Below are 12,199 nucleotides of genomic sequence, written 5' to 3' on the forward strand. Positions count from 1 at the left end.
CAGGGGCTGAGTCACTGGCTTACTGGTGCTCTACCATGCCGTCCCGAGGAGGGGTGCGTGGGTTGAGTCACTGACGTGATCTTCAATTGGATTGTGCCGTGGCGGAGATCTTTGTGGGTCTGTCCCAGACCTGCTGTTTTCAACATTCTAGAGACCGCAGGAGCGGTAGAGATGATCGGCTATGAAAAGCCAATTGACATTTACTCCTGAGGTGCTGACTTGCTGCACCCTCGACAACTACTGTGATTATTATTATATGACCACGCTGGTCATTTATAAACATATTGGCCATGTTCTGTTATGGGGTTTTAGGTTGGGTTCTGTACAGCTGATGTAAGAAGGGCTATATAAATACATTTCATATGAAGAGAGGCTGTGGGAAGATTTTTATTTGGGGGGGCAGGCAAAGGCTTCCCCTATCTGTCCCTGCAAAGCTTTCCCACAAAACTTTGGGGTGAGCGACAGTGAAGTCCTGTTGGAGAGGATGAGGGCGGGTGAGGGAGGGGAGGGTTAATGAGGCTCCTCTGTTATGAAGAGACAGTGACCGGATTCAGGAAGCCATTCCGGTTGTAAAACTTGGAGAAGGCCTCCTCCAGAACCGAAGCTAGTCGTGGCTGGTCACCCTGGACGAGAAAAAAAGAATTCAGGAGCCCATTTGAAAGGCAAGCAATCAGCAAATCGTCAGAATGCTTCATGTACTGCTATCCACTACATAGAACATCCCAACTAGTCATTGTGCATGTGAACTGGTCAAACGTATAGTAGCTTTGCCCTCTTCAGCCTGCTGGAGTGTTTCGAGCTTGGGGCTGCAGGTGTGCTATGAGGTCACAGGGGTCGTGACCCCTTGTCTTACCTCGCTGATGAATCCCAGCTGAACAAGCTCCACGGCCAGCTCCTGCACATTCTCATCTGTACACAAAACACACAGGTCAGTCAAAAAGCATACAGAAAGTAGAACATCCCTGTGACCTGACTGGTCTAGTGGTAATGAAGCAGCCTCCGGCACACATCTAGTGTCGGCATAAGTTTGAATCCAGCTTACTTTCTCTTTCCACAGAACCTCTATCGTTCCCCACTGTCAGTCTTCTTCTACCCATTCAATAAAATCAGAAAATACCTTAAAAGTACAACAGCCCTTTCTACATTTATATAAACACAGCATGCAAAATATAGCTCTGTATACCACTAAAATCAACTTTAGTGTGTGGATACTTACTTGCTAACAAATCACAACTTAAGTGCCTATTAAACTTGTCCTCAAGTTTCAGCAATAGTGTAAGCTGGAAAAGTCAGAATGCATTTAAAAAAAAACAGGTTTGGGATGTTTGTCAGAAATCAGTGCTCTTAACCAAACACAGACAGGCCTCATCATCTCTTACCCCTGGTCATATTCACAAAGCATCTCAAGAGGGCTGATCTAGGATCAGTTTAGCCTAATAATGAATTACATTACCCTCCTACTCTGAGACTCTTTGTGAATAAGGGCCATTGAGAGCAGAGCCACGTTTTCCAAACAATCAGTGCAAAACAATCAGATTTTATGGTGGGCTATAATATAAAAGGTCCTTGCCCAGACTGCAAAAAGTTGACATGAGACTTACGTGATGTTTGGCCCCCTTGTCAACAGGCTCAATGTTGCACTGTATCTGTAGGACCTGATCAGAAATTAGAGATTTGTTGTCCAAAGCTAGCAAACTAAAAACAGTAAGTAAACAACATACATGGAGTACACAAAACATTTCCATGCTCTCCATGGCATAGACTGACCAGGTGTATCCAGTTGAAAGCTGTCCCTTTAAGGTATCCCTTTAAGCCTTGAGACAACTAAGACATAGATTGTGTATGTGTGCCATTACGAGGTTGAATGGGCAAGGAAATATTTAGGTGCCTTTTAACACAGTATAGTAGCAGCAGTTTGTGTCAAGGACTGCAACGCCGATAGGTTTCTCACACTCAACAGTTTCCTGTGTGTATCAAGAATGGTCCACCACCCAAAGGACATCCAGCATTAGAGTCAACATAGGCCAGCATCCCTGTGGAACGCTTGACACCTTGTAGGGATCCTGCCCCGACGACAAATTGAGGCTGTTTTGAGAACCATGTTCCTAATGTTTGGTATACTCAGTATTTGGACACAAATATTTATTTAGCCTCACCCATTGATCCATGTCTTTAAAATGTACCAAGTTGTATTTACTGTACCTCGACAATAGACCATTTTTTATTGTAAATCTCTCGCTCTCGCATTAAATACAATGCAATGACTATGCAATGACATGCAATGACTATGGCGTTCAGCCTGTATTGACTGCTAAGTGGATATCAATAATACTTTAAACTCATCCATTAATCCTTGTCCGCTTGTCCAGTAAAAAAAAATAAAAAGTACACTTTTTAGGATAAGTAGAATATCGATAAAAAAACCTATTTCAAACAATTACTCCGACCAAAGTTGAATCAAAGCATCAGTGTCTCCTACATGCGATGTGTTGTGCACAATCGCTGCACAGCGCATCGGAGTACAATTGTGTATTGTATTGACAGGCACTGCTTTGATCAGTGAAAAGAATATTAGGTTATTCTGTAGTCTATATAATTGTTTAAAAAACAGATGCATTGCCAAAGCTGTTAATGAGCTATGTATGCTACTTTATTCATAACACACACATTGCCTACTTTGCGCATAATATCAACTGTCGGGTGGCAAGAGGTTGCAACTCCTCATACAGCTGATTTGTGTGGAAAGAACAGTGCCTTCGTAAAGTATTCAGACTCCTTGACATTGTCCACATTTTCTTGCGTTCCAGTCTTATTCTCAAATGTATTACATTGTTTTTTTCCCTTCAATCTACACACATTACCCCATAATGATGAAGCAAAAACAGGTTTAACATTTTTGCAAATTTATAAAAACTGAAATATCACATTTACATACAGTACCAGTCAAATGTTGACACACCTACTCATTCCAGGGTTCTTTATTTTTTACTATTTTCTACATTGTAGAATAATAGTGAAGAAATAAAACCATTAAATAACATATGGGACCATGTAGTAACCAAAAGTGTTAAACAAATCAAATTAGATTTTATGTTTGAGATTCTTCAAAGCTGCTACCCTTTGTCTTGATGACAGATTTGCACACTCCTGGCATTCTCTCAACCAGCTTCATGAGATAGTCACCTGGAATGCATTTCAATTAACAGGTGTGCCTTGTTAAAAGTTCATTTGTGGAACTTCTTTCCTTCTTAATGAATTTGAGCCAATCAGTTGTGTTGTGACATGGTTGGGGTGGTATACTGAAGATAACCCTATTTGGTAAATTACCAAGTCCATATTATGGCAAGAACAGCTCAAATAAGCAAAGAGAAACAATAGTCCATCATTACTTTCAGACATGAAGGCCAGGCAATATGGAAAATGTCAAGAACTTTGAAAGTTTCTTCAAGTGCAGTCGCAAAAACAATCAAGTGCTATGATGAAACTGGCTCTCATGAGGACCGCCACAGGAAAGGAAGACTCAGAGTTACCTCTGCTGCAGAAGATACGTTCATTAGAGTTAACTACACCTAGATTGTAGCCTAAATAAATGCTTCACAGAGTTCAAGTAACAGACACATCAACTGTTCAGAGGAGACTGTGAAAATCTGGCATTCATGGTCAATTTGCTGCAAAGAAACCACTACTAAAGGACACCAATAATAATAAGAGACTTGCTTGGGCCAAGAAACACGAGCAATGGATATTAGACTGGTGGAAATCTGTCCTTTGGTCTGATGAGTCCAAATTTGCAATTTTTGGTTCCAACTGCTGTGACTTTGTGAGACTTGTCATTCATTCCAGTGCATAAACAATAGACCTATATTCACTGTAAAAATCACAAAATTAAACTATTTATAAATACACACAACCACATGATTTTATTAGTGCCAGTGGGAGTTTTTAGAACATTAAACAAGCTCATATTTAGAGTCTGATCTAGCTAATGATGAGCCCATTGGGGTAAACAATACAGATGCGCAACCCCATGCTTCAGCCATGTAGCCACTATGCTGCATCAGGCGATAATACTGATTGCTAAAATAGCACACCTGCCTGATAATATGGACCATGTATCAATGTTATTGGGCTAATTTATGGAGGAGTATATTACCTTTTAAACTTTCATATGTTAATTAGGGTACACATCATTGAGATGGGGGACGGATATATTTTTGTTTTCCAAATAAAATCTGGTTATGGTTGGCTATAACATAAAATGGTACTTGCGCAGAGTACAAATGAAATTTGAAATTACCCACGATTGAAATTCTGCGTGCATAACTCACTGTCCTGTAATCTGTCCCGAATACGAAAAGGACTGGCCCCGGCCAAGTAGTTTTGACTTGGTACTATCCTGGTGTGCCACTGGAAAATGTACCTGAATGGTATGCTGTCAATAGATATCCCCTGAAACCTGAATATTTTAGCCATAAAAGGTTAAAAGATGAACATGTCTTAGTTACCGTAGCTGGTTGACAAGTGACATGAGCTTTCGGACATGTATAAAAAACAATAATAAAATCCTACAAGTGGCTAAAAAAAAGTTAATGTCAAGTCCTGTCCTCAATTCCTACATCCATTCCCTATTTTTCCTTGTCCAGTGTTCCTTAAAATCCATCCCTTTACACCTCCCTCCCATCCCCTCCCCTCCTCCTGTAGGTCTTACCGTCCTGGTCTCCAGCTCACCAGGCTCAGGGGTGGGGGTTTTGACTGGGGGAGGTACAATGGGGGACTTCACTGCTTCCTGCTCGGGCTGCTTGGGTCCAGGCACCCCAAATGCTGTCAGAGGGTAGATCCCATTCCTGACACATCAGAGAGGGGGCTGAGCTAGACTTCTCTCTCACACACACACACACACAAACACACCTCTACAGATACACCCACACAAATGAGCACTGACTGCTTACGTGAGCACCAGGGTTTCCTTTAGGAAAATGTCTCACACCGGACATTTGACCGGCAGCATTTTAATTTACAGGACTTTGAAGGCTTATGCACTGGTTGAGTAACCTGATTAGGGGCGGCAGGATAGCCTAGTGGTTAGAGTGTTGGACTAGTAACAGGAAGGTTGCAAGTTCAAATCCCCAAGCTGACAAGGTACAAATCTGTCGTTCTGCCCCTGAACAGGCAGTTAACCCACTGTTCCTAGGCCGTCATTGAAAATAAGAATTTGTTCTTAACTGACTTGCCTAGTAAAATAAAGGTAAAAAAGGGCGTCCACACACGGTTTTCAGATTGACAGAAAGCACATTTAGTTTGTCATTCATCTTAATTGAACATGCAACTCTGATGCAATGGTGTGTGTCATTCTTACCAAATTCCAATGAGCAATTTGAATAGACCACATAGGTGCCTCCTCCATAAGGTTAGGGAAAACTTTCCTTAAATGAAATAGCCTAATTCGCTTAGTACTGTCTATAAAGAAATACAATTCAAATAATAAATAAATAATTGTCTACTATACCAGAAAGCATGATTTGGCCACAGAGGATCATAAGCTTAAAAAAATTATAAAGCTGTAGATCGTTTTAAAAATCGCATAGCCTATAGTCAGAATGGCCCACAATTAAGGCATAGCACATGGCAAATTCCAAATCGATGATTGTTGAGTTGCTACTGCAAGTAAAAAGCAGACCCAGCTATGGATAAGGCAATATTTAAAAATAGAAATTGCACAAAAACAATTTTGAAAAAAAATGGCTATTTCTGTAAAGAGAAGACAATGAAAAGACTCCAATCTGTCTTTTAATTATCCAAATTCTCAATTTAAAAGAGCGAAAAGTAGCCTCTCTTATTGGCACCAGCGGAGAATGTTGGCTTTATCCCAGGTGAGTGTGCATATTCACTGTCTTTATCATTGGGTCAGTGCCATTTTTGTTTGTTTTTGGACAATAAATTCCTCCTCCAGGTTAGATGGACGTCATATTGTATTTATGTCTCCCTTTTTCGTAGGCCTAATATATAGATCAGCTGTTTTTATTGATCTGTATGTCAGTGTCGGCAGAGTAAGCAAACTATCCTGTAATTTTTGTTTTATTAAAAAGATAGAATCTAAAGTATTCAATGAAATTTAAACATACGTTAATCAATTATAGCGTCAACGTTACAAAGGGCTAAAATAGAGGTCAGTTCTATTCGTGACACAGATCGCGCTGCAAGTCCTGCCTCTCCCATCTCCTCATCCACCCTACCTGACACCCTAGACCCACTCCAATTAGCTTATCGCCCCAATAGGTCCACAGATGACGCAATCGCAACCACACTGCCCTAACCATCTGGACAAGAGGAATACCTATGTGAGAATGCTGTTCATCGACTAAAGCTCAGCATTTAACACCATAGTACCCTCCAAACTCATCAAGCTCGAGACCCTCGGTCTCGACCCCGCCCTGTGCAACTGGGTACTGGACTTCCTGTCGGGCCGCACCCAAGTGGTGAAGGTAGGTAACAACATCTCCACCCTACTGATCCTCAACACTGGGGCCCCACAAGGGTGTGTTCTGAGCCCTCTCCTGTACTCCCTGTTCACACCAAACCTGTGTGGCCATGCACACATCCAACTCAATAATCAAGTTTGTAGACAACACTACAGTGGTAGGCTTGATTACCAACAATGACGAGACTGCCTACAGGGAGGAGGTGAGGGCCCTCGGAGTGTGGTGTGAGGAAAATAACCTCACACTCAACAACAACAAAACAAAGGAGATGATTGTGAACTTCAGGAAACAGCAGAGGGAGCACCCCCCTATCCACATCGACGGGACAGTAGTGGAGAAGGTAGTAAGTTAAGTTCATCGGCGTACACATCACAGACAAACTGAATTGGTCCACCCACACAGACAGTGTGGTGAAGAAGGCGCAGCAGCGCCTCTTCAACCTCAGGAGGCTGAAGAAATTCGGCTGGTCATCAAAAGCACTCAAACTTTTACAGCTGCACAATCGAGAGCATCCTGTCGGGCTATATCACCACCTGGTACGGCAACTGCTCCGCTAACAACCGTAAGGCTCTCCAGAGGGTAGTGAGGTCTGCACAATGCATCACCGGGGGCAAACTACCTGCCCTCCAGGACACCTACACTACCCGATGTCACAGGAAGGCCATAAAGATCATCAAGGACAACAACCACCCGAGCCACTGCCTGTTCACACCGCTATCATCTAGAAGTCTATCTCAAGGCCATCAGACTGTTAAACAGCCACCACTAACATTGAGTGTCTGCTGCCAACATACTGACTCAACTCCAGCCACGTTAATATTGGAAAAATGGATGTAAAAATGTATCACTAGCCACTTTAAACAATTCAACTTTATATAATGTTTACATACCCTACATTACTCATCTCATATGTATAAACTGTACTACAGTGGGGCAAAAAAGTATTTAGTCAGCCACCAATAGTGCAAATTCTCCCACTTAAAAAGATGAGAGAGGCCTGCAATTTTCATCATAGGCACACTTCAACTATGACAGACAAAATGAGAAGAAAAAAAATCCAGAAAATCATATTGTAGGATTTTTAATTTATTTATTTGCAAATTATGGTGGAAAATAAGTATTTGGTAACCTACAAACAAGCTAGATTGCTGGCTCTCACAGACCTGTAACTTCTTCTTTAAGAGGCTCCTCTGTCCCCCACTCGTTACCTGTATTAATGGCACCTGTTTGAACTTGTTATCAGTATAAAAGACACCTGTCCACAACCTCAAACAATCACACTCCAAACTCCACTATGGCCAAGACCAAAGAGCTGTCAAAGGACACCAAAAACAAAATTGTAGACCTGCACCAGGCTGGGAAGACTGAATCTGCAATAGGTAAGCAGCTTGGTTTAAAGAAATCAACTGTGGGAGCAATTATTAGGAAATGGAAGACATACAAGACCACTGATAATCTCCCTCAATCTGGGGCTCCACGCAAGATCCCATCCCGTGGGGTCAAAATGATCACTAGAACGGTGAGCAAAAATCCCAGAATCACACGGGGGGACCTAGTGAATGACCTGCAGAGAGCTGGGACCAAAGTAACAAAGCCTACCATCAGTAGCACATTACGCCGCCAGGGACTCAAATCCTGCAGTGCCAGACGTGTCCCCCTGCTTAAGCCAGTACATGTCCAGGCCCGTCTGAAGTTTGCTAGAGAGCATTTGGATGATCCAGAAGAAGATTGTAAGAATGTCATATGGTCAGATGAAACCAAAATATATACTTTTTGGTAAAAACTCAACTCGTCGTGTTTGGAGGACAAAGAAGGCTGTGAAGCATGGGGGGTGGAAACATCATGCTTTTGGGCTGTTTTTCTGCAAAAGGACCAGGACGACTGATCCGTGTAAAGGAAAGAATGAATGGGGCCATGTATCGTGAGATTTTGAGTGAAAACCTACTTCCATCAGCAAGGGCATTGAAGATGAATCATGGCTGGGTCTTTCAGCATGACAATGATCCCAAACACACTGCCTGGGTAACGAAGTAGTGGCTTCGTAAGAAGCATTTCAAGGTCCTGGAGTGGCCAGCCAGTCTCCAGATCTCAACCCCATAGAACATCTTTGGAGGGAGTTGAAAGTCCATGTTGTCCAGCAACAGCCCCAAAACATCACTGCTCTAGAGGAGATCTGCATGGAGGAATGGGCCAAAATACCAGCAACAGTGTGTGAAAACCTTGTGAAGACTTACAGAAAATGTTTGACCTTTGTCATTGCCAACAAAGGGTATATAACAAAGTATTGAGATAAACTTTTGTTATTGACCAAATACTTATTTTCCACCATCATTTGCAAATAAAATCATTAAAAAAATCCTACAATGTGATTTTCTGGATTTGTTTACTCATTTTGTCTGTCATAGTTGAAGTGTACCTATGATGAAAATGACAGGCCTCTCTCATATTTTTAAGTGGGAGAACTTGCACAATTGGTGGCTGACTAAATACTTTTTTGCCCACTGTATATACCATCTACTGCATCTCGTTCTGTACCATCACTCATTCATATATTTTATGTACATATTATTCATCCCTTTACACTTGTGTGTGTATAAGGTAGTTGTTGTGGAATTGTTAGCTTCGATTACTCGTTGGTTATTACTACATTGTCGGAACTAGAAGCACAAGCATTTCACTATACTTGCATTAACATCTGCTAATCATGTGTATGTGACAAATAAAATTTGTCAGCTTGGAAGATTCCAGAAAATTATGTCATGGCTTTAGAAGCTTCTGATTGAATCATATTATGTCAATTAGCCTATTGGAGGTGTACCTGTGGATGTATTTCAAGGCCTACCTTCAAACTCAGTGCCTCTTTGCTTGACATCATGGGAAAATCAAAAGAAAATCAGCCAAGACGTCAGAATTGTTTTTTGTAGACCTCTACAAGTCTGGTTCATCCTTGGGATCAATTTCCAAACGCCTGGTGGTACCACGTTCATCTGTACAAACAATAGTACACAAGTATAAACACCATGTGACCACTCAGCTGTCATACCACTGAGGAGACACGTTCTGTCTTCTAGAGATGAATGTACTTTGGTGCGAAAAGTGCAAATCAATCCCAGAACAACAGCAAAGGACCTTGTGAAGATGTTGGAGGAAACCGGTACAAAAGTATCTATATCCACACTATGACGAGTCCGCACAGCAAGGAAGAAGCCACTGCTCCAAAACCACCATAAAAAAAGCCATACTACAGTTTGCAACTGCACATGGGGACAAATACCATACTTTTTGGAGAAATGTCCTCTGGTCTGATGAAACAAAAATGGAACTCTTTGGCCATAATGACCATCGTTATGTTTGGAGGAACAAGGGGGAGGCTTGCAAGCCGAAGAACACCATCCCAACCGTGAGGCAGTATCATGTTGTGGGATGCTTTGGTGCAGGAGGGACTGGTGCGCTTCACAAAATAGATGGCATTATGAGGAAAGAACATTTTGTGGATATATTGAAGCAACAACTCAAGATGTCAGGAAGTTAAAGCTTGGTAGCAAATGAGTCTTCCAAATGTTCAATGAACCCAAGCATACTTCCAAAGTTGTGGCAAAATGGCTTATGGGCAACAAAGTCAAGGTATTGGCATGGCCATCACAAAGCCCTGACCTCAATCCTATAGAACATTTGTAGGCAGAACTGAAAAAGCAAGTGCGAGCAAGGAGGCCTACAAACCTTGTTAGCTAGATTATTTGTTGGTTATTACTGCATTATCGGAACTAGAAGCACAAGAATTTCGCTACACTCGCATTAACATCTGCTAACCATGTGTATGTGACAAATAAAATTTGATTTGATTTGATTTGACCTGACTCAGTTACACCAGCTCTGTCAGGAGGAATGGGCCAAAACTCACCCAAGTTATTGTGGGAAGCTTGTGGAATGTTACCCGAAACGTTTGATCCAAGTTAAACAAATGAAAGGCAATGCTACCAAATACTAATTGAGTGTATGTACACTTCTGACCCACTGGGAATGTGATGAAGGAAATAAAAGCTGAAATAAATCATTCGCTCTACTATTATTCTGACATTCTGACAATAAATCCTGTGTGGCTCAGTCGGTAGAGCATGGCGCTTGCAACGCCAAGCGTCGTGGGTTCGATTCCCGCTGGGGCCACCCATATGTAAAAAAGTAGTGGCCCCAGCCGACTTGTAAGTCGCTTTGGACAAAAGCGTCTGCTAAATGGGATATATTATTATTATATTATATTACATTTCACATTCTTAATATAAAGTGGTGATCCAAACTGACCTAAGACAGGGGATTTTTACTAGGATTAAATGTCAGGAATTGTGAAAAACTGAGTTTAAATGTGTTTGTTTAAGGTGTATGTAAACTTCCGACTTCAACTGTACATTCACTGCTCGCGTGCGCCAACGAGCATCTGTGTTGCCAAGGGCTAAAATAGAAGTCAGTTCTATTTGTGACGCCGATTGCGGTACAAGTCCTGCCTCTCCCATCTCCTCATTGGTTTATTAGAAGCATATACCCACGTGCCATCTCCTCATTGGTTATACCCACGTGGGTGATTGAAAGACGAAGGTGGTCAGCCGTCGTCATGGTAATACTATTAGATGCAAATCGCCATATAAAGTCCGAAAAAGAAAAGCCTGGAAGGAGGCAAGATGACTAGAAACGAGTCGGTTGACCGTTTTGTATGTGGATTGATTGTTGGAGTAGAAGACCTTGTGCATTTCAGGTAAAATAACTCAATGTTTATATCCCAGGACAAATTAGCTATTAACAGCAAGCTATCTTAATAGGGCAAATTAGCTAGGAACTGTAAACTAGCTTGCTAAATTGCCATAAATGTTTAATGCTTTTCAACTTGTCCCAAAATGAATATAATTGGTTCAGAGTTTGTTTGGATATTTCAACCTGCGTGTCGTGCTCGTGTTTGGTGTGGGGAGACAAAATCAATTTGCACACGATGGCGCGCGTGACCAGTTTGAGTACGGTGTAAGCAACTACGTGCTGCACTGAACAGTATTTTTTGCAAACAGTGATTGAGTTACATTATTAGCCCAAATTATGACTATCCAATCATCATATTAGAAACAGAAGACTCTCTTATGCAAGTTTGCAAATGCGAGGATGCATGGAATGCTTTATTATAAAGGTGCATTTTTAGGGCGAAGATTAGCTTCCCCAAACTGGAAAAACCACTCGGTGCCTATGTTAGAATTACTGCCCACATTTACTTTCTCAGCCAAGAGTAACGAACAGAAAAATCACTAGCCTATGTCAATCTGCAATGAACAAAAATAAACAAAACATGTAAAGTGTTTGTCCCATGTTTCATGAGCAGAAATAAAATATCCCAGAAATGTTCTATATGCACAAAAAGCTCATTTATAAAATGTTGATAAACTATTATTTCTTCATAGAAGCACAGCAATGCAAATAAGACAGTAGGCTACGTGCAAATGTTTGTTCAATAAGGCAAATAGCGGAAAAACACCACTGTGAGCAGTTTCATGTGACAGAAATTTTGAAAGAGGGAAAATCTAAAGACTAGCATTGCATTGCTAATATGACTATTGTGCCTTTGACTACTGGACAATGAAAGTTGATTTGAAAACCAATAGAACACGAGAGAAAAAGGCTACTGGTTTCAATAGCATATGGAAGTCTTTCTAAAATAATTGCCTGCACTTTTGGTTGAATTTTGG

At 41.4% G+C, this 12,199-nt stretch overlaps 1 pseudogene; it reads right to left on the reverse strand.

Annotated features, from left to right (window-relative positions):
• Positions 1-527: 527 nt before the first annotated feature.
• LOC135557260 (nuclear receptor-binding protein-like) overlaps positions 528-12,199 on the reverse strand; it is a 45,463-nt pseudogene continuing 33,791 nt past the window's right edge.

This window comes from Oncorhynchus masou, chromosome 16 (assembly GCF_036934945.1).
Source record: "Oncorhynchus masou masou isolate Uvic2021 chromosome 16, UVic_Omas_1.1, whole genome shotgun sequence".
In the NCBI taxonomy this organism is placed as follows: Eukaryota; Metazoa; Chordata; class Actinopteri; order Salmoniformes; family Salmonidae; genus Oncorhynchus; species Oncorhynchus masou.